Here is a 23517-nt window from a genome sequence, read left to right as displayed (position 1 = left end):
TGAAGATGGCTGTAGTGCCAGAAACCGGTCCTGGGAAGCTTGATTCCGGTCCAGGGAAGACATGGCTTGGCAGTTCGGGCTGGACTGTTCCCATGAGGCACACGGTCAGACTGATTTGCATTTGGCCATGTCTGAACTGTGGTGGCGGAGTGAGCTAAATAACGGTGATGGATTAAACCCAGATCAGTTGACTGGGGGTGAGTGTTTGGTTTGTCAACGCTTCGTCCATCACCACCTTTGGTTTTTCTTTGTTCGCCCTAAATTGGCAGGGTATGCTCAGACGTGAGTCCCGTGCTCACTTTGCCACTGGAGTCAAGCAAGCCCGGCTGAAGACGGCTGTAATGCCAGAAACCGGTCCTGGGAAGCTTGATTCCGGTCCAGGGAAGACATGGCTTGGCAGTTCGGGCTGGACTGTTCCCATGAGGCACAGGGTCAGACTGATTTGCATATGGTCATGTCTGAACTGGGGTGGCGGAGTGAGCTAAAAGATGGTGATGGATTGAACCCAGATCAGTTGACTGGGGGTGAGTGTTTGTATTGTCAACGCTCCGTCCATCACCACCTTTGGTTTTTCTTTGTTCGCCCTAAGTTGGCAGGGTATGCTCGGACGTGAGTCCCTTGCTCACTTTGCCACTGGAGTCAAGCAAGCCCGGCTGAAGATGGCTGTAGTGCCAGAAACCGGTCCTGGGAAGCTTGATTCCGGTCCAGGTAAGACATGGCTTGGCAGTTCGGGCTGGACGGTTCCCATGAGGCACAGGGTCAGACTGATTTGCATATGGTCATGTCTGAACTGGGGTGGCGGAGTGAGCTAAAAGATGGTGATGGATTGAACCCAGATCAGTTGACTGGGGGTGAGTGTTTGTATTGTCAACGCGCGGTCCGTCACCACCTTTGGTTTTTCTTTGTTCGCCCTAAGTTGGCAGGGTATGCTCAGACCTGAGTCCCTTGCTCACTTTGCCACTGGAGTCAAGCAAGCCCGGCTGAAGATGGCTGTAGTGCCAGAAACCGGTCCTGGGAAGCTTGATTCCGGTCCAGGGAAGACATGGCTTGGCAGTTCGGGCTGGACTGTTCCCATGAGGCACACGGTCAGACTGATTTGCATTTGGCCATGTCTGAACTGTGGTGGCGGAGTGAGCTAAAGAACGGTGATGGATTAAACCCAGATCAGTTGACTGGGGGTGAGTGTTTGGTTTGTCAACGCTTCGTCCATCACCACCTTTGTTTTTTCTTTGTTCGCCCTAAATTGGCAGGGTATGCTCAGACGTGAGTCCCGTGCTCACTTTGCCACTGGAGTCAAGCAAGCCCGGCTGAAGACGGCTGTAATGCCAGAAACCGGTCCTGGGAAGCTTGTTTCCGGTCCAGGGAAGACATGGCTTGGCAGTTCGGGCTGGACTGTTCCCATGAGGCACAGGGTCAGACTGATTTGCATATGGTCATGTCTGAACTGGGGTGGCGGAGTGAGCTAAAAGATGGTGATGGATTGAACCCAGATCAGTTGACTGGGGGTGAGTGTTTGTATTGTCATCGCTCCGTCCATCACCACCTTTGGTTTTTCTTTGTTCGCCCTAAGTTGGCAGGGTATGCTCAGACGTGAGTCCATTGCTCACTTTGCCACTGGAGTCAAGCAAGCCCGCCTGAAGATGGCTGTAGTGCCAGAAACCGGTCCTGGGAAGCTTGATTCCGGTCCAGGGAAGACATGGCTTGGCAGTTCGGGCTGGACTGTTCCCATGAGGCACACGGTCAGACTGATTTGCATTTCGCCATGTCTGAACTGTGGTGGCGGAGTGAGCTAAAGAACGGTGATGGATTAAACCCAGATCAGTTGACTGGGGGTGAGTGTTTGGTTTGTCAACGCTTCGTCCATCACCACCTTTGGTTTTTCTTTGTTCGCCCTAAATTGGCAGGGTATGCTCAGATGTGAGTCCCGTGCTCACTTTGCCACTGGAGTCAAGCAAGCCCGGCTGAAGACGGCTGTAATGCCAGAAACCGGTCCTGGGAAGCTTGATTCCGGTCCAGGGAAGACATGGCTTGGCAGTTCGGGCTGGACTGTTCCCATGAGGCACAGGGTCAGACTGATTTGCATATGGTCATGTCTGAACTGGGGTGGCGGAGTGAGCTAAAAGATGGTGATGGATTGAACCCAGATCAGTTGACTGGGGGTGAGTGTTTGTATTGTCAACGCTCCGTCCATCACCACCTTTGGTTTTTCTTTGTTCGCCCTAAGTTGGCAGGGTATGCTCAGACGTGAGTCCCTTGCTCACTTTCCCACTGGAGTCAAGCAAGCCCGGCTGAAGATGGCTGTAGTGCCAGAAACCGGTCCTGGGAAGCTTGATTCCGGTCCAGGTAAGACATGGCTTGGCAGTTCGGGCTGAACTGTTCCCATAAGGCACAGGGTCAGACTGATTTGCATATGGCCATGTCTGACCTGGGGTGGCGGAGTGAGCTAAAGAACGGTGAGTGATTAAACCCAGATCAGTTGACTGGGGGTGAGTGTTTGTATTGTCAACGCGCGGTCCGTCACCACCATTGGTTTTTCTTTGTTCGCCCTAAGTTGGCAGGGTATGCTCAGACCTGAGTCCCTTGCTCACTTTGCCACTGGAGTCAAGCAAGCCCGACTGAAGACGGCTGTAATGCCAGAAACCGGTCCTGGGAAGCTTGATTCCGGTCCAGGGAAGACATGGCTTGGCAGTTCGGGCTGGACTGTTCCCATGAGGCACACGGTCAGACTGATTTGCATTTGGCCATGTCTGAACAGTGGTGGCGGAGTGAGCTAAAGAACGGTGATGGATTAAACCCAGATCAGTTGACTGGGGGTGAGTGTTTGGTTTGTCAACGCTCCGTCCATCACCACCTTTGGTTTTTCTTTGTTCGCCCTAAATTGGCAGGGTATGCTCAGACGTGAGTCCCGTGCTCACTTTGCCACTGGAGTCAAGCAAGCCCGGCTGAAGACGGCTGTAATGCCAGAAACCGGTCCTGGGAAGCTTGTTTCCGGTCCAGGGAAGACATGGCTTGGCAGTTCGGGCTGGACTGTTCCCATGAGGCACAGGGTCAGACTGATTTGCATATGGTCATGTCTGAACTGGGGTGGCGGAGTGAGCTAAAAGATGGTGATGGATTGAACCCAGATCAGTTGACTGGGGGTGAGTGTTTGTATTGTCAACGCTCCGTCCATCACCACCTTTGGTTTTTCTTTGTTCGCCCTAAGTTGGCAGGGTATGCTCAGACGTGAGTCCCTTGCTCACTTTGCCACTGGAGTCAAGCAAGCCCGGCTGAAGATGGCTGTAGTGCCAGAAACCGGTCCTGGGAAGCTTGATTCCGGTCCAGGGAAGACATGGCCTGGCAGTTCGGGCTGGACTGTTCCCATGAGGCACACGGTCAGACTGATTTGCATTTGGCCATGTCTGAACTGTGGTGGCGGAGTGAGCTAAAGAACGGTGATGGATTAAACCCAGATCAGTTGACTGGGGGTGAGTGTTTGGTTTGTCAACGCTTCGTCCATCACCACCTTTGGTTTTTCTTTGTTCGCCCTAAATTGGCAGGGTATGCTCAGACGTGAGTCCCGTGCTCACTTTGCCACTGGAGTCAAGCAAGCCCGGCTGAAGACGGCTGTAATGCCAGAAACCGGTCCTGGGAAGCTTGATTCCGGTCCAGGGAAGACATGGCTTGGCAGTTCGGGCTGGACTGTTCCCATGAGGCACAGGGTCAGACTGATTTGCATATGGTCATGTCTGAACTGGGGTGGCGGAGTGAGCTAAAAGATGGTGATGGATTGAACCCAGATCAGTTGACTGGGGGTGAGTGTTTGTATTGTCAACGCTCCGTCCATCACCACCTTTGGTTTTTCTTTGTTCGCCCTAAGTTGGCAGGGTATGCTCAGACGTGAGTCCCTTGCTCACTTTGCCACTGGAGTCAAGCAAGCCCGGCTGAAGATGGCTGTAGTGCCAGAAACCGGTCCTGGGAAGCTTGATTCCGGTCCAGGGAAGACATGGCTTGGCAGTTCGGGCTGGACTGTTCCCATGAGGCACACGGTCAGACTGATTTGCATTTGGCCATGTCTGAACTGTGGTGTCGGAGTGAGCTAAATAACGGTGATGGATTAAACCCAGATCAGTTGACTGGGGGTGAGTGTTTGGTTTGTCAACGCTTCGTCCATCACCACCTTTGGTTTTTCTTTGTTCGCCCTAAATTGGCAGGGTATGCTCAGACGTGAGTCCCGTGCTCACTTTGCCACTGGAGTCAAGCAAGCCCGGCTGAAGACGGCTGTAATGCCAGAAACCGGTCCTGGGAAGCTTGATTCCGGTCCAGGGAAGACATGGCTTGGCAGTTCGGGCTGGACTGTTCCCATGAGGCACAGGGTCAGACTGATTTGCATATGGTCATGTCTGAACTGGGGTGGCGGAGTGAGCTAAAAGATGGTGATGGATTGAACCCAGATCAGTTGACTGGGGGTGAGTGTTTGTATTGTCATCGCTCCGTCCATCACCACCTTTGGTTTTTCTTTGTTCGCCCTAAGTTGGCAGGGTATGCTCAGACGTGAGTCCATTGCTCACTTTGCCACTGGAGTCAAGCAAGCCCGCCTGAAGATGGCTGTAGTGCCAGAAACCGGTCCTGGGAAGCTTGATTCCGGTCCAGGGAAGACATGGCTTGGCAGTTCGGGCTGGACTGTTCCCATGAGGCACACGGTCAGACTGATTTGCATTTCGCCATGTCTGAACTGTGGTGGCGGAGTGAGCTAAAGAACGGTGATGGATTAAACCCAGATCAGTTGACTGGGGGTGAGTGTTTGGTTTGTCAACGCTTCGTCCATCACCACCTTTGGTTTTTCTTTGTTCGCCCTAAATTGGCAGGGTATGCTCAGATGTGAGTCCCGTGCTCACTTTGCCACTGGAGTCAAGCAAGCCCGGCTGAAGACGGCTGTAATGCCAGAAACCGGTCCTGGGAAGCTTGATTCCGGTCCAGGGAAGACATGGCTTGGCAGTTCGGGCTGGACTGTTCCCATGAGGCACAGGGTCAGACTGATTTGCATATGGTCATGTCTGAACTGGGGTGGCGGAGTGAGCTAAAAGATGGTGATGGATTGAACCCAGATCAGTTGACTGGGGGTGAGTGTTTGTATTGTCAACGCTCCGTCCATCACCACCTTTGGTTTTTCTTTGTTCGCCCTAAGTTGGCAGGGTATGCTCAGACGTGAGTCCCTTGCTCACTTTCCCACTGGAGTCAAGCAAGCCCGGCTGAAGATGGCTGTAGTGCCAGAAACCGGTCCTGGGAAGCTTGATTCCGGTCCAGGTAAGACATGGCTTGGCAGTTCGGGCTGAACTGTTCCCATAAGGCACAGGGTCAGACTGATTTGCATATGGCCATGTCTGACCTGGGGTGGCGGAGTGAGCTAAAGAACGGTGAGTGATTAAACCCAGATCAGTTGACTGGGGGTGAGTGTTTGTATTGTCAACGCGCCCTCCGTCACCACCATTGGTTTTTCTTTGTTCGCCCTAAGTTGGCAGGGTATGCTCAGACCTGAGTCCCTTGCTCACTTTGCCACTGGAGTCAAGCAAGCCCGACTGAAGACGGCTGTAATGCCAGAAACCGGTCCTGGGAAGCTTGATTCCGGTCCAGGGAAGACATGGCTTGGCAGTTCGGGCTGGACTGTTCCCATGAGGCACACGGTCAGACTGATTTGCATTTGGCCATGTCTGAACAGTGGTGGCGGAGTGAGCTAAAGAACGGTGATGGATTAAACCCAGATCAGTTGACTGGGGGTGAGTGTTTGGTTTGTCAACGCTCCGTCCATCACCACCTTTGGTTTTTCTTTGTTCGCCCTAAATTGGCAGGGTATGCTCAGACGTGAGTCCCGTGCTCACTTTGCCACTGGAGTCAAGCAAGCCCGGCTGAAGACGGCTGTAATGCCAGAAACCGGTCCTGGGAAGCTTGTTTCCGGTCCAGGGAAGACATGGCTTGGCAGTTCGGGCTGGACTGTTCCCATGAGGCACAGGGTCAGACTGATTTGCATATGGTCATGTCTGAACTGGGGTGGCGGAGTGAGCTAAAAGATGGTGATGGATTGAACCCAGATCAGTTGTCTGGGGGTGAGTGTTTGTATTGTCAACGCTCCGTCCATCACCACCTTTGGTTTTTCTTTGTTCGCCCTAAGTTGGCAGGGTATGCTCAGACGTGAGTCCCTTGCTCACTTTGCCACTGGAGTCAAGCAAGCCCGGCTGAAGATGGCTGTAGTGCCAGAAACCGGTCCTGGGAAGCTTGATTCCGGTCCAGGGAAGACATGGCTTGGCAGTTCGGGCTGGACTGTTCCCATGAGGCACACGGTCAGACTGATTTGCATTTGGCCATGTCTGAACTGTGGTGGCGGAGTGAGCTAAAGAACGGTGATGGATTAAACCCAGATCAGTTGACTGGGGGTGAGTGTTTGGTTTGTCAACGCTTCGTCCATCACCACCTTTGGTTTTTCTTTGTTCGCCCTAAATTGGCAGGGTATGCTCAGACGTGAGTCCCGTGCTCACTTTGCCACTGGAGTCAAGCAAGCCCGGCTGAAGACGGCTGTAATGCCAGAAACCGGTCCTGGGAAGCTTGATTCCGGTCCAGGGAAGACATGGCTTGGCAGTTCGGGCTGGACTGTTCCCATGAGGCACAGGGTCAGACTGATTTGCATATGGTCATGTCTGAACTGGGGTGGCGGAGTGAGCTAAAAGATGGTGATGGATTGAACCCAGATCAGTTGACTGGGGGTGAGTGTTTGTATTGTCAACGCTCCGTCCATCACCACCTTTGGTTTTTCTTTGTTCGCCCTAAGTTGGCAGGGTATGCTCAGACGTGAGTCCCTTGCTCACTTTGCCACTGGAGTCAAGCAAGCCCGGCTGAAGACGGCTGTAATGCCAGAAACCGGTCCTGGGAAGCTTGATTCCGGTCCAAGGAAGACATGGCTTGGCAGTTCGGGCTGGACTGTTCCCATGAGGCACAGGGTCAGACTGATTTGCATATGGCCATGTCTGAACTGGGGTGGCGGAGTGAGCTGAGGAACGGTGAGTGATTAAACCCAGAACAGTGACTGGGGGTGAGTGTTTGTATTGTCAACGCTCCGTCCATCACCACCTTTGGTTTTTCTTTGTTCGCCCTAAGTTGGCAGGGTATGCTCAGACGTGAGTCCCTTGCTCGCTTTGCCACTGGAGTCAAGCAAGCCCGGCTGAAGATGGCTGTAGTGCCAGAAACCGGTCCTAGGAAGCTTGATTCCGGTCCAGGTAAGACATGGCTTGGCAGTTCGGGCTGGACTGTTCCCATGAGTCACAGGGTCAGACTGATTTGCATATGGCCATGTCTGACCTGGGGTGGCGGAGTGAGCTAAAGAACGGTGAGTGATTAAACCCAGATCAGTTGACTGGGGGTGAGTGTTTGTATTGTCAACGCGCGGTCCGTCACCACCTTTGGTTTTTCTTTGTTCGCCCTAAGTTGGCAGGGTATGCTCAGACCTGAGTCCCTTGCTCACTTTGCCACTGGAGTCAAGCAAGCCCGACTGAAGACGGCTGTAATGCCAGAAACCGGTCCTGGGAAGCTTGATTCCGGTCCAGGGAAGACATGGCTTGGCAGTTCGGGCTGGACTGTTCCCATGAGGCACACAGTCAGACTGATTTGCATTTCGCCATGTCTGAACTGTGGTGGCGGAGTGAGCTAAAGAACGGTGATGGATTAAACCCAGATCAGTTGACTGGGGGTGAGTGTTTGGTTTGTCAACGCTTCGTCCATCACCACCTTTGGTTTTTCTTTGTTCGCCCTAAATTGGCAGGGTATGCTCAGACGTGAGTCCCGTGCTCACTTTGCCACTGGAGTCAAGCAAGCCCGGCTGAAGACGGCTGTAATGCCAGAAACCGGTCCTGGGAAGCTTGATTCCGGTCCAGGGAAGACATGGCTTGGCAGTTCGGGCTGGACTGTTCCCATGAGGCACAGGGTCAGACTGATTTGCATATGGTCATGTCTGAACTGGGGTGGCGGAGTGAGCTAAAAGATGGTGATGGATTGAACCCAGATCAGTTGACTGGGGGTGAGTGTTTGTATTGTCAACGCTCCGTCCATCACCACCTTTGGTTTTTCTTTGTTCGCCCTAAGTTGGCAGGGTATGCTCAGACGTGAGTCCCTTGCTCACTTTCCCACTGGAGTCAAGCAAGCCCGGCTGAAGATGGCTGTAGTGCCAGAAACCGGTCCTGGGAAGCTTGATTCCGGTCCAGGTAAGACATGGCTTGGCAGTTCGGGCTGGACTGTTCCCATGAGGCACAGGGTCAGACTGATTTGCATATGGCCATGTCTGACCTGGGGTGGCGGAGTGAGCTAAAGAACGGTGAGTGATTAAACCCAGATCAGTTGACTGGGGGTGAGTGTTTGTATTGTCAACGCGCGGTCCGTCACCACCTTTGGTTTTTCTTTGTTCGCCCTAAGTTGGCAGGGTATGCTCAGACCTGAGTCCCTTGCTCACTTTGCCACTGGAGTCAAGCAAGCCCGACTGAAGACGGCTGTAATGCCAGAAACCGGTCCTGGGAAGCTTGATTCCGGTCCAGGGAAGACATGGCTTGGCAGTTCGGGCTGGACTGTTCCCATGAGGCACACGGTCAGACTGATTTGCATTTGGCCATGTCTGAACTGTGGTGGCGGAGTGAGCTAAAGAACGGTGATGGATTAAACCCAGATCAGTTGACTGGGGGTGAGTGTTTGGTTTGTCAACGCTCCGTCCATCACCACCTTTGGTTTTTCTTTGTTCGCCCTAAATTGGCAGGGTATGCTCAGACGTGAGTCCTGTGCTCACTTTGCCACTGGAGTCAAGCAAGCCCGGCTGAAGACGGCTGTAATGCCAGAAACCGGTCCTGGGAAGCTTGTTTCCGGTCCAGGGAAGACATGGCTTGGCAGTTCGGGCTGGACTGTTCCCATGAGGCACAGGGTCAGACTGATTTGCATATGGTCATGTCTGAACTGGGGTGGCGGAGTGAGCTAAAAGATGGTGATGGATTGAACCCAGATCAGTTGACTGGGGGTGAGTGTTTGTATTGTCAACGCTCCGTCCATCACCACCTTTGGTTTTTCTTTGTTCGCCCTAAGTTGGCAGGGTATGCTCAGACGTGAGTCCCTTGCTCACTTTGCCACTGGAGTCAAGCAAGCCCGGCTGAAGATGGCTGTAGTGCCAGAAACCGGTCCTGGGAAGCTTGATTCCGGTCCAGGTAAGACATGGCTTGGCAGTTCGGGCTGGACTGTTCCCATGAGGCACAGGGTCAGACTGATTTTCATATGGCCATGTCTGACCTGGGGTGGCGGAGTGAGCTAAAGAACGGTGAGTGATTAAACCCAGATCAGTTGACTGGGGGGTGAGTGTTTGTATTGTCAATGCGCCGTCCGTCACCACCTTTGGTTTTTCTTTGTTCGCCCTAAGTTGGCAGGGTATGCTCAGACGTGAGTCCCTTACTCACTTTGCCACTGGAGTCAACCAAGCCCGGCTGAAGACGGCTATAATGCCAGAAACCGGTCCTGGGAAGCTTGATTCCGGTCCAAGGAAGACATGGCTTGGCAGTTCAGGCTGGACTGTTCCCATGAGGCACAGGGTCAGACTGATTTGCATATGGCCATGTCTGAACTGGGGTGGCGGAGTGAGCTAAAGAACGGTGAGTGATTAAACCCAGATCAGTTGACTGGGGGTAAGTGTTTGTATTGTCAACGCTCCGTCCATCACCACCTTTGGTTTTTCTTTGTTCGCCCTAAGTTGGCAGGGTATGCTCAGACGTGAGTCCCTTGCTCACTTTGCCTCTGGAGTCAAGCAAGCCCGACTGAAGACGGCTGTAATGCCAGAAACTGGTCCTGGGAAGCTTGATTCCGGTCCAGGGAAGACATGGCTTGGCAGTTCGGGCTAGACTGTTCCCATGAGGCACACAGTCAGACTGATTTGCATTTGGCCATGTCTGAACTGGGGTGGCGGAGTGAGCTAAAGAACGGTGATGGATTAAACCCAGATCAGTTGACTGGGGGTGAGTGTTTGGTTTGTCAATGCTCCGTCCATCACCACCTTTGGTTTTTCTTTGTTCGCCCTAAATTGGCAGGGTATGCTCAGACGTGAGTCCCTTGCTCACTTTGCCACTGGAGTCAAGCAAGCCCGGCTGAAGACGGCTGTAATGCCAAAAACCAGTCCTGGGAAGCTTGATTCCGGTCCAGGGAAGACATGGCTTGGCAGTTCGGGCTGGACTGTTCCCATGAGGCACAAGGTCAGACTGATTTGCATATGGCCATGTCAGAACTGGGGTGGCGGAGTGAGCTAAAGAACGGTGATGGATTAAACCCAGATCAGTTGACTGGGGTGAGTGTTTGTATTGTCAACGCTCCGTCCATCACCACCTTTGGTTTTTCTTTGTTCGCCCTAAGTTGGCAGGGTATGCTCAGATGTGAGTCCCTTGCTCACTTTGCCACTGGAGTCAAGCAAGTCCGGCTGAAGACGGCTGTAATGCCAGAAACCGGTCCTGGGAAGCTTGATTCCGGTCCAGGGAAGACATGGCTTGGCAGTTCGGGCTGGACTGCTCCCATGAGGCACAGGTTCAGACTGATTTGCATATGGCCATGTCTGAACAGGGGTGGCGGAGTGAGCTAAAGAACGGTGATGGATTAAACCCAGATCAGTTGACTGGGGCTGAGTGTTTGTATTGTCAACGCTCCGTCCATAACCACCTTTGGTTTTTCTCAAAAGTTACTAAAAACACGGCAAGATGTGTTGCTGCACATTGGAGGGCTCTTCGCAAAGGCTGACTGCTCATCTCTCAGTTGTTTTATTGTGGTATTTTGTTGTTAAGATAATGCTAATAAGGTGAAACATTTGCCCAGACAGGTTTACAATGTTTAAAATGAGGTAGGTGTGGTAAGTTATCAGTCATATTTTTTTTATTTTATTCTTTGGCTTAAACTGTATGGTTTATTCATTCGAGCTATTAAAAAATCATCATTGCAACCGTTTGGAACCTTTTGCGGCAAACTTTAGTAGCTTGAAGCACTGTGCACCTAGGATATAATAGTGTTCAGGTTTACAATGAAAAGCACTTTGGAAATATGTCTGCGTGTCCACCATTAAACGTCATTTTTATGAATATTTTAAGCCCCATACATAAGCAAGTGTTTCTTTTTCAATTGTGACACACTTTCTACCACCAGTGAGAGTAACCTAGAAGTAGAAGACACTACTCCTTCATTTGGACTAAAAGTTGTAAAAAATTGGGTTGTTGAGGGGGGCTAGGTACACACTGCAAGTAAAGATCACATACCATGTCAGGGTGAACCATTAAAGTCACTGAATTAACCCAAACTAAAACCCATAGAAGCTATGGCAACGAGCAGACAGGCTTAATTTAAAGGCAATGTGTAAAGTATTTTTTCTTGTACTAAGGAGTAATAAAGTCGAAATGCAAAAGAATACAAATCTTAAAATAAATTAGAAAAATAAAGCTAAATGTAATAAACAAAATGACACCCAAATGGCAAAAAGCCAATAAGGGGACCCAGAGATATGCATTTTAAAGCACTTGAAGGCTTACAGGGCGGCAGTTAGAGCCAACAGGAGTGTGGCTCAATGGTTAGAGCGGCAGACCCTGATGCAGAAGTCTGGCCCGGGACCAGGGTTCGATTCCCGCCTCGGCGGGTCTTGGGCTCAATTTCCCCGGACCTGATAATTCTCGCCTCGGTGCCTAGTCTAATCATGGGTCCCACTCTGTGACTCTTGGCAATAGCTTGTTTAATCTCCACAACGGCCCCAGCAGCGCTGTGGATGCCTGGCTTCACCTTGGGGGTGCCCAGGAGTGGACATTTCATAGGAAAGCCAGGATGGGTTCCGCAGCGGTATGAATACAGCGCTACGAGGCCTCCGGGTAGAAGTGCGCTATATAAACTACAAACATTTACATTTACATTCTTGAGGTTCAGTTGTCATCGGTCAGCTATGCAGTTGCAAGAAAGTGCTTTGTGTAGATTGTTGTGTCCCTGCAGCTTTTACAGGAGGTCAGCCTTATGAGCTTTAGAGTCCATTTATTTGTCCTGGGTACGTGAGGGAGAACAGGACCAATCGGCTATGCTCCTTTCCGGTCTCAGTCAACAGGTTCAGTCCTCTTCTGATCTTCCTCAGATCCAGGAGAGATCTGAAATGGGGGCCTAGAAATACCACATTTGTACCTGGCGTGAGCTAGTGGGTGTAAATGACGCCTGGGGTTGCCGTATCTAATGGTGCACAGATTTCTTGGGCTACCCAACCCATTTTGGGCATTGTCAAGATCGCTGATGTTTTCAGCCACACTGAACTTGGGCTCGGAGACCTGGGATGTGTGTGGGGAAGTGTACTATGGTAATCATTGTGTCTTCCACAGCTAACGCTAACATTTAGTTTGAGGCTGCCCCTTTAAACCCCCCCAACAAACTAAGAGTCATATGTCTGGTAAAATCGAAGCTGAGCTTTCAGCATCCTGTCAGTGGATACATAAAAAGGACCTGATTATGAGTACGCCAGTCCTCAGGACCACCGTATTCGTGCTGGCGGTCCAAACACTGCCACCACTGTGGGTTAGCCCATAGTATTTTGAGTGTGGCCGTCGTACTGCCACAAGACTGCAGGCTCTGCTGTGCTCCAGTGGCAGTGGCACAGGGGAAGTAATATGCTGGTGGTGCCGATGCCTGCACCACCAAGCATATTACCACTTGTCTCTCCACTGCCCTTTTCATGATGCTGAGTCTGCCATGAAAAGGGTAACAGCGAGGCAAGGCCTACCACTTCTGGGCCTGAGGGTGCATGCAAGGGGGCACATGTTGTACCCCCTGGGAATTGCACCCTGTTCCAGCATGGTGTGGCATACATGACATGGTGCATGTCACAGCATGCAGGAATGTACTGCAGGTACTGTCACAGTGGTGTTCTGCTCTTAAGGCTCTCCTATAAGCCTAACAGACCACCACAGTGAGACCGCTGCAGCACTGCTCCCCCGCCATGGATTAAACTCATAATCCGGCGAGCGGTCACATTACGGGCTTGGCGGTCCTCCTGTAAATGGCACAAAAGTACATGAAATGGCCATAAGAGGATAATTTTGGGAATTATGGGTGACACGAAATACCTTAAATTACGTGAATTACACCAGCATAATTTAAATTTTGCCTATAAACAATCGGTGGTCATGCTCCTCCATCGATTTTCACATCACTAAAATAGCATCCTGGAAATATATGATTCCAGGTAAGCCACTTAATAAATCAGTCATTAATCTTTGAAATACTGTGCCAAGCTGAATGGCATTCTACAAAAAAAAAAAAAATAGAACGCAGAAGAAGTTATAAAGATGCTGAGACTCCAGCCATAAGGATGTAGTCTAGTCTGATGATATAATGCAGATAAACCAGGTACAGAAAATCAACTGTATCCTTCTGTCTTCAGACTCTTCACCAGCATTTCATCAATTTTCAGCAAAGGTAAGAGAAATTGGGTTATTGGTTGGGGGTGAAGAAAGAAAAATCCCACACCAATCTAGAAACATAGAGTACATTTTAACAAATAAAATATACCGGAACAACAAAAATCCAATCAGTAAAACAAGAAATAAGCAATTTAAAAAGCCTAGGTAATAGTAGCATCAAAAAGTGCAAAGCTGCCACAGTTGGGCCATGAGTAGTACATTCAGTGCAAACCAAGGGTCTAGAACCTGGGGGCACATATTGGGGATCAGGACTCACTCCAACAGAGGCCAGCAGCAGGGCACAGGCAGGTACAGTTGAGTTGGAGCTGCTGGGCAGATGCAGGGCAGGTCTCTGGAGCGTATGTCCCTGCATCTCAGGACAGGAGGCCACTCAGCTAGCCCTTGGAGTCACTCTGGTGTTTCTGGATTCAAAGGGCAGGTCCATTCTTCTTTCACATGCAGCAGGGCAGTCATTCTTGCAGCAGGCCAGTACTTCATCTGAACCTTCCACATGCATTTACACCTGGAGCAAGGTTTGAAGTGGGAGAATCTTGCAGAAATTAAAAAAATATAAAACTCGGAGATAATGCAGGCACTAGGTCTGTGAAAAGATGACAAGGAGGGCAAGGAGCCATGGGGAGTACAGCACATACATATGTACTCCCATGCTAGACTTCCACCCACACCTGGTTCTGGAATTTCCTTCCTTCCTCTGCCCTGGCTGAAAATGGTCTGGGGTGGCAACAGACTGGTATGGAGTCCATTGTGAGTGTGCTGAGGAAGCCCCTTTAAAGAGCAGGTGTGGTAGGTGACAGCTCCGCCCCTCCCATTAGGTCAGGATGGCCCATCATGACAACACTCAGTCCTCCATTATAACACTGCCTGGGAGGAATACACAAAGGCCAATTGCACCTAATCACGTGACCCAGGGCACAGGTGTAGGCACCAAATGGTTAAGACAAGAAAATATCAACTTTCTAAAAATTAAATTTTCAGAATTGTGACTTAATATACGACATTACCATTAAATAGGGTTTTTAATTACAATTCATTTGTGTCCAACATGATATTCCTAACTGCTCCCAATCAGAAGTTATCACTTATTAAATGAATTAAGGTTGGCCAATGTTAGCCTATTGCAAAGGTAAGCCGTGTAGTAGTGAAAAACGAATTTAAGAGTTTTTCACTTCAAGGACATGCAAAGCTTAAAAATACATGTCCAATTATTTAAGTATCTATAACAAAACATAAGGATCCCCCTCTAATAAGGGTTCTCTTGATTGAGTATTTCAATGTGTCAAAAAAGTGTGTTCCCTACCTTGGTTGGATGCACACTGTGTTTGCTTAAATACCCCTCACACACCAAAAGGGTCCTTGGTGTCATGCTTAATCATAGGGGTTTTCCCGCCCCGCTGCTGGACGAGGCATGCTATGACCTGCGACTACGCGTGAGCACTGATCGTTCAGTACTATGTGTGGTGTAGGGGTAGTGAGAGAAAGGGTCATGAGAGAATGCGAAAAGTGAATTAAAAAGGGACCTGGCCCCATGGACTTAAAAAACTTTAATAGGTCGTTGAGGCTGGTAGTGTTAACAACGGTGGTTCGGAGATGTCCTGCGTGTAATGTGGGGATACTCCTGATCAAGTCAACATGTTTCGAAGCATCGGGGCTTCTTCATCATGACTGAAACTGGTCCCTTCAGCACTCACTATGTTGCTATCAAACGTAATGAGATTATGTGGTATATGAAGAAAAGTGAAAAATGCAAAATATCATGCACATATACAATACCCATTGGTATTTCTAAAATGTTAATCTGAAAAGAGAAAACCCAATTAATTATACAATTGCGCCTCACAAGGCTTAAACACGTGTAGCCTGTAAATACAAAGCGCCATAATGTGACTGTAGTTGCATTAGCCTTTGTCGTAATTTAAACATAAGTGCTATGACCTGTGGAGTGAAAATGACACACACACATAAAACAGAAAGCACACACTCTATACTAGCGACTAGAGTAATTGAAAGGAGAGTGGGTAAGTATGTACCACAAACACAATGGGTAGATACATACTAGGATATATAGGCAACAATGCTCCATGAGCCTCTAGAACGGGTGGGAAGGGTGTTGCCACTGTACTCTGTTGGGTGGAAAAAAAAAAGTTGTTGTCCATTACTGGCGGCCAAAGGGGGCTCGTAAAAAGGGGTATATCACTGGTTTCCTGTACCGGCGATGCCGTATTTACGTAGTAGTCAACACTGCCTCGCTCAATGTAACGCCATACCGCGGCTCCATGGTGTAATGAGTCCGCGGGAAAGGCTCTGTTTATGTTGCCGGTAATTGGCACTCAGTAAAAAAATTGATTGGACCTGTGAAGATGTTCGTTGTCACCCGGAAGTAATTGCCTGATCACTTCCGGTGGCCGGGAGGTAATGTGCACTAGAGCGGTAAACTGCCAGTAAAATGTCCAAACAGGAAGTGGGGATTCAACCTTTTTGGAGGCAATCTAAACGGAAGTGACTTGACCTTTCTGTGCTAAATGCTAGAGCGAAAACCTGTCTATACCGCTGTAATACAGGAAGTAGGCAATCTCTATTGGTGGTACAGATTGTACCAGAGGAGACTTGAAAAAAGTTCTTATGTTATCTTGTAACTGCAAAATATCCCTGGTTTAAAAATAAAAACCAGGCAGGATATAATTGAAACTAAAAATAAAAAATTAAAAATTACGCTGAGGTTAGTTTGTAATGAGTAGTGCTAAGGCAGTTATTAGGCGCATGCTTCTTGGGGCGGTATGCACAGATGGTCATGCTACCGGACTCCTTTAGAAAGGTTGAAATCTCCTATCCTTTATTCAAAAAGCTGCAGACTGGGAAGGTTATCTTTAGAGCATGAATGGCTCATGGCTTGATGGTGCTATTAGAGGCTTACCCCTTCAGGTCTGGGGTGGTTATTCTGAAAAACTAGTGGTGTGTCTTAGAACCAGCGATAGAATAGTGGGGTGGAGGCTCTAGATGGGTCTCTTCTGTGTGCAGCTCGGCAGAGAGAGGCTCATAATTAACTTGGGAGGGTGAGTGAATGAAAGGAAGGTTGGGTGGATGGATGGATACAAATGGTGGAAGGCTAAATGCATGGATGAATGAGTGAATGGATGGCCGAAAGAATCGAAGACTGAAAGGGAGAGAGGGTGTATGAGTGAAAGAGATGGTGGATGTATGGTAGAATGAGTGGAAGGATGGATGGATGAACATAGGGAAGGGTAAATGGATGAATGGATGGGTGGATTGATGGATGGATGGATGCAGTGAAAGTATGGATGGATGAGTGAAAGGATGTATGACTGAAAGGATGTATGTAAAGATGAATGAGTAAACCAATGGATGGATGAGAGAAAGGCAAGGTAGATGGATGTCTGAATAAAAGGATAGATTAATGTGTGAGTGAAAGGGTGAATTGATGGATGGATAGATGGATGGATGAGTGAGTGAAAGGATGGATGGCCGAGTGAAAGTCTAAATGGAGGGATGTATGTACGTATGTGTGGATGGATGGATGGGATGAAGGGTGGATGGATGGGTGTAAGGATGGATGGCTAAGTGAAAGGGTGGATAGATGGGCGAGCCAAAGGGAGGATGATGGATGGATGGATGGAGTGAAAGGATGCCTAGATGGAGCAGAGGGGTGGATGGATGAGTGAAATTATGGATGTGTAATTGAAAGGATGGATGAATGGATGGAAGAAAGGGGGTGAATAAGTGAAAGGATTGATGATTCAGTGGATGGATAGATTTGATGCATAAGTGTCCCTGGACTAGTGGAGGCTCTCTTTTATGGGCTCCACAGTTCCACTACACCCTCCTTATTTTGTTACCCATTTTTATTGTATCAAGAGTGAATAATTATTAATTCTTGATACAATAAAAATAAAATGCAGACCTGCCTCTGGTCCAGCAACAATGTAGTGACACTTTTTTCATTGCTGACATAAGTGCACGAAGGTGCCTGCGTCAGCCATCAGAGATACTGTTCAGAGCTGGTGAAATTCCAACACTGCAAGCATGTCTGTGTGAGTTAAAGTGGGCAAAAGTCAGTAAAGAAGTGAGTCAGGGGTAATGAGAATGAGTAACAGTAAGGAGGAATATGTGTGAGAATGAATTGAGTGAGAGAAGAAGAATGACAGTGGGTGTAATTGAGTGTTACTGTGTGTGAGACACAGGAAGACTAAGTAATTTAGAATGAGCAAGAATGAGTGTGACTGAGTGAGAGAGAGTGGGCAGAGTAAAATGAGTGTGACTGCCTGAATTAGTGAGACCGAGTGATGCTGAGTGAGTCAGAGTGAAACAGTAAATTTAGTGCAAGAAAATGTAAGAGAACGTTTAAAAAAAAAGCTTTTAGGAATTCGAGTCAAGGATTACGCTTCACCACTTTTAAAGGCCACCAGCCGCCACTGATGAAAGTGTTGCAAGTTTCCTCAGTACTCAGTGTTTGGATTTCTCCCAATGTGAAAGAGTTTATAGGGAGCACTGGATAGATTCAGTGATGAAGCTGCCTGTTCTCCCTACTGACCCATGGAGTTGGATAATACCGCAACAAACAAGAGCCCCTTACACAGGCAGTGTTAATTTCAGGTACAATAAGTTCTAAAACTCTGCAAAGACCCTTGTCAAGCCAGGGATATTTCTATGAAAGGGAACACAGTACATGTTTTGAAAGACAGAACACTATACATAAAAATGAAATACAACAGTGAAAACCATAATTGGCCAGCACTCAGAACATATATTACATACCATTGTGAAAGATGAATATAAAAGGAAGGTGTTCTACTGCATATACTTTATATAGGCTTCTGCCTTTATATATAACAGACTTAACAATAATTCAGAGGTGACCAAGGGTTCAAGAATTATTATTCGTATTGGTAACAGCCAACCAATGAAAGCATGCAATACATCTCTGGATGTCTGTTAGGAATTCCAAGTTAACACAGCATGCTTGATTACCTGCAGGATGTAGGCCAAGATCTGACGAAAGCCAAATAATCTGTTAGAAAGCAAAAGCTGTTTGGCACATTGGAGTTTGTGATTACCTTTGAATAGTTGGAGGCTGATTTTTCTGGTGGTTAATTTCACAGGCTGTATCTCAGAAGAAGTGAGCCCCAGTTAAAACGGTTCATTTCTCTGGGATGGGGTGTGCTGGGAGCTTCTTGAGCAGTCCCAGTTCTAATGCGAGGACTTTCCTCCATGGGAAAGCAGACTTTGAGTCCCTCTAAGTGGGCTTCAGGGGGCGTATTACAGATGGTGCTCTGGGGGCACAACGGGTTTTTGCTCCCGCTTTGCTCGCCCCGGGGTACTTTGGTATTATAGAAGGGACACAGACACATGTAAAGTCCCCTTCTATATTACTGATAGCGTTGGCGCACTTAAAGTGCCAGCGATATCAACAGAGGGCGTACCCTCGTTTGCATTGGGGGGTGTCCTATGCAAATTAGGGAATTCCTTTGATTCTGCGGCCGCAAAATATTACAGAAGCAGGCGCAGTGTCAAAGAAGCCCTCAGGAGTGGCACTTACAGTGCACCATTTAAAGGTGCCGCACTTTCAATGTGCCTCCTGACAGCAGTCCTCTGCAGAGGGTAAAGGGGGTCCCAAGCATCCACCAGACATCACTTTGCAGGCGTGTGCAGTCACTGACTGCACTCACCTGCAAGGGGATCTCTAAACCCCTTTGAAAGTGCAGGTGGGTACCGCCTGCACTGAGAAACCACGGAGCGGCTGCTCCGTGTTTTCACATGAATGCGCTGCCCTGAGGGCAGCACGCGTTCACGGCTGCCCTGGGGGCAGCGCACACACCATATTGGAGCACATTATCACTGTTTGCGCCCGGCGCACCTTTTAAAAGGTGCGCCGGTTTCACACAGTGATAATGTGTAATAGGGCCCCAGGAGAGCAAAGGTTTGTCACAACGCAACCGTATGGTGGACTAAATGCATTTTGGCGGATAAATAGGGTTCTAACTGTCTCTGAATGCACTCACTCACATGAAAAGTACAATTGCAATCCTGCTGCATAGATGGTCCAACTTGTGATGCGGGGATGGCCCAGCCATAAAGGATTTGTTTTCCTGACATGAATAAGATTGCAAGGCAATCACTACCTCAAATTGCTCACTTGCATTTTGTGGTTATCCTGGGCACTTTATCAGCTGACCCTTACATAGAAGAGGTTTCTAGGTTTAAGTAGGAAGTTGATCACTTGAAATTTCGTCATGAGATCTCCTCATCATAATATGAGGCATCTCCATCACAAATAAGCTGCTGTTTGGACTGGTCTAGGCATCACTGCGGATAGAACTCTTCCCAAATAAAACAGCAGCCAGGTGCCTTAAGCTGCAGCTCACCATCTTAGCAGCTCAAAGGTCTAATACATGCTCTGCCTCATGGGAAGTTGAGCAGAAGTCCAGCTCCCATCAGTATGGGAGATTCTTCCAATGTTAAAGCAGCCAGTTAAGCATGCCAGTTTACAGGCATTGTTTGAATAAATTGGTGAACTGACGTGGAGTGAAATAAATTGTGCACTCCAGCCCCCAAGCCAGATATCTCATACACAAATAATTATGTGGAGATTATTTTGTTGCTAGGACTGAGAAGAGAATGTACATAGATAGGTACTCCACTGGTTAAAGATTGTATCCCAAGCACCCAGCTCATGAATATGGTGTCATACAATTAAGGTAACAATGGAGCATATTATCAAGAACGGGCGTTACATTATCGCCGCTTTTATCGGCAGGAAACTGCCTATAAAGCGGCGATAATGTGCTTAATAATATGCTCTATGAATTCCAATCGAAGCCCATGTTAGATGTGAAGACATCTAACATGGGCTTCGATTGGAATTCATAGAGCATATTATCAATCACATTATCGCCGCTTTATCGGCAGTTTCCTGCCGATAAAAGCTGCGATAATGTAACGCCCATTCTTGATAATATGCCCCAATATTCGCTACATTCCGTTGGATGAATGGGAGAGTGCTATTGTGGTCTAGTACATTAGGTTAAAGGGAAGGAGGACGGTAGAAACCTCATCCAGGATAAGTACATAAGGAATATGTCTCTTTACTATGAATGAGCTGCAACGCATTCCATACAACGTGGTTGTTACAATGACTGTGTTATTTCAACGCAAACCATTACATTGCAAGTCGTTACATCGACTTGCTGTATGTCTCCCGTACATAAGTGCTCTGCACACCCCCTGCAAGTAGGCATTAGCGACAAAGGCAAGAACATATGATAATATCCTGTCCTCTAACAGAGGAGCATGTTCTCCTAAGCCATGGAGCGTCTAGGATGTAGTCTTGTGGCAATATAAACATGGACTTAAGGATTGGAGATCACCATATGAAAACAAACAGAGGAACGCTGTGGGAGATAAAACACAGAATGGCACAGATACAAGCACATCCAGAAAAGTACCTTGTGCCAGGTATGTGTGTATCAAGACAGAGAGGCACACAAAGTAAAACACAAAGGAACCTATGCAAGTATATATGGTCGTGCATAATGGCACAAATCACATGTGTACACATAGAAGACATAATCACACATTGTATTGTATTGTATTGAATTTTAATTACATTTATGTAGTGCTTACTACCACTGCCGAGGCATCAAAGTGCCTTTTCTGTGAGTAGCATGCTACTCGGGAACCCATAAAGGATTAGTGGTGAATTAGAATAGCGAAATATGAAAGTAATTTGAGTGGTGGATATGTTAGCTACCTATTTGGATTGAGGAGGATAGTGGAGGGATAGAGGGAAAAAGGTTTGCATTTATATAGCGCTTACTACCACTGACGAGGCGTCGAAGCACTTTTTCTGGGAATAGCATGCTACTCCAGAACCGATAATGGATTAGTAGTGAATTAGTGTAGTGAAAATAGGAAAATAATTTGATTGGGGGATATGTTAGCTAGTTATATGGATTGAGAAGGATACTGGAAGGATAGAAGAGAGAAAAAGGTTTGCATTGATATAGCGCTTACTATCCATGATGAGGCATCAAAGTGCTTTTTCTGCGAGTAGCACGCTACTCTGGAACCCATAAAGGATTAGTAGTAAATTAGTATAGTGAAAATATGAAAGTAATTTGAAGGCTGCATATGTTAGTCGGTTATTTGGATTGAGAAGGATAGTGCAGGGATAGAGGGAACATTTTTTGCATTTATATAGTAGTTACTACCTCTGATGATGTGTCAAACCACTTTTTCTGCAAGTAGCACGCTACTCCAGAACCCATAAAGGATTAGTTGTTAATTAGTAAAGGGAAAATATGAAAGTAATTTGAGTGGTGGATATGTTAGTTAGTTATTTGGATTGAAAAGGATAGTGGAAGGATAGAGGGAAAAAGGTTTGCATTTATATTGCACTTACTACTCCTGACGAGGTGTCAAAGTGCTTTTTTCTGAGAGTAGCACGCTACTATGAAACCCATAAAGGATTAGTGGTGAAGTAGGAATTACTATAGTGAAATATGAAAGTAATTTGAATGGTGGATATGTTACTTATTTATTTGGGTTGAGAAGGATAGTGGAGGAATAGAAGAAGGAAAAAGGTTTTCCTTTATATAGCGCTTACTACCCCTGACGAGGTGTCGAAGCTCTTTTTCTGCGAGTAGTCACGCTATTCCGGATCCCATAATAGATTGGTAGTGACTTAGTATAGTGAAAATATCAAAGTATTTTGAGTGGTGGATATGTTTGTTAGGTATTTGGATTGAGAAGGATAGTGGGGGGAAAGAAGAGGGAAAACAGTTTGCCTTTATATAGATCTTGCTACCCCTGATAAAGTGTTGAAGTGCTTTTTCGGCGAGTAGCACACTACTACGGAACCCATAAAGGATTGGTAGTGATTAGTATAGTGAAAATATGAAAGTAATTTGAGTGGTGGATATGTTAGTCAGGTATTCGGATTGGGAAGGATAGTGCAGGCAGTGAGCAGAGACCGTGAGTGCTGCAGAGTCTGACTTAAAGTCTGCTTGCAAGATGAGCCCACAGCCTCAAGGCTCTAACCCAATTTGGGTAGAGAAACAAATCGTTCCTCTCTGAAAGGCCTTTTTTCTAGATTCTGACTGCTCTTGTGCAGCTCCAAGTACAGCATAGTTTGTGCCACCACCTTTTATGGCACGACAGAGTAGTAATCTATGGAAGCGTACCATGCCCAAATGAATCCAAAAATAGAGTACTTCTTTCTCAGCTTTTTATCAACGTATTTGTCTTGAAATATATAGTTTCTTTGTAATTCAACTTTTATTGCAAAATATAAAAGCAAAGAACTTAACAATATGGATATGCATCAATCTCCTTCAGTCAACCTCTATCAGGATAGATTCAACTATTTATTTATTTTGAATCTTGTAAAGCGCATGCCTACCCAAGCACAGGCTTCCAAGCGCTGACAGGAAGTTTAACCCTTGGCCGCGGCGGTAATTCTGCTGCGGCGCTAGGTGGGAGGGGGGGCCACGTGGTGCCACCATGCTCGTGACGGAACCACTCTGTCACAAGCTGCGGTGACGCTGTGCTTGTGACAGAATGGTTCCGTCACGGCCCCGCCCGCTCAATAGAACGTGCAGCGCAGGCGCAAAATCAGCACCGTGCAGGCGCAGCGGCCGGGCTGTGACGGAACCATTCCGTCACCAGCACAGCCCCACCGTGGCTCGTGACGGAATGGTTCCGTCACGAGCACGCAAGGAGTTAAAAGATGGCCCCGTAAATCAAGAGAAGACGTACGTTTTTAGTTGCTTCCTTAAATCTGAGCAGAATATCATTGGCTCTTAGGTAGAGCGGAAGTGAGTTCCAGAGCCTAGTTGCCAGTTAAGAGAAAAAATGCCCACCGCCTTTCGACCTTTTTATTCTTGATACTGATAGACGATATTGTTTGATCATAGGTTCTGTACTTTATAGTAAGGAGTAATGAAGTGCTTCAGAATATGCGGTCTTTGAGCACGCTTTGCTTTATGAACCATAGAGAGAGTCTTAAACTCAATTCTCTTCTTCACTGGCA

This window comes from Lissotriton helveticus, chromosome 5_1 (genome assembly GCF_964261635.1).
Source record: "Lissotriton helveticus chromosome 5_1, aLisHel1.1, whole genome shotgun sequence".
Classification (NCBI taxonomy): Eukaryota; Metazoa; Chordata; class Amphibia; order Caudata; family Salamandridae; genus Lissotriton; species Lissotriton helveticus.
The sequence above is the reverse complement of the archived record's forward strand: the minus strand, read 5'-3'. Positions refer to the sequence as shown.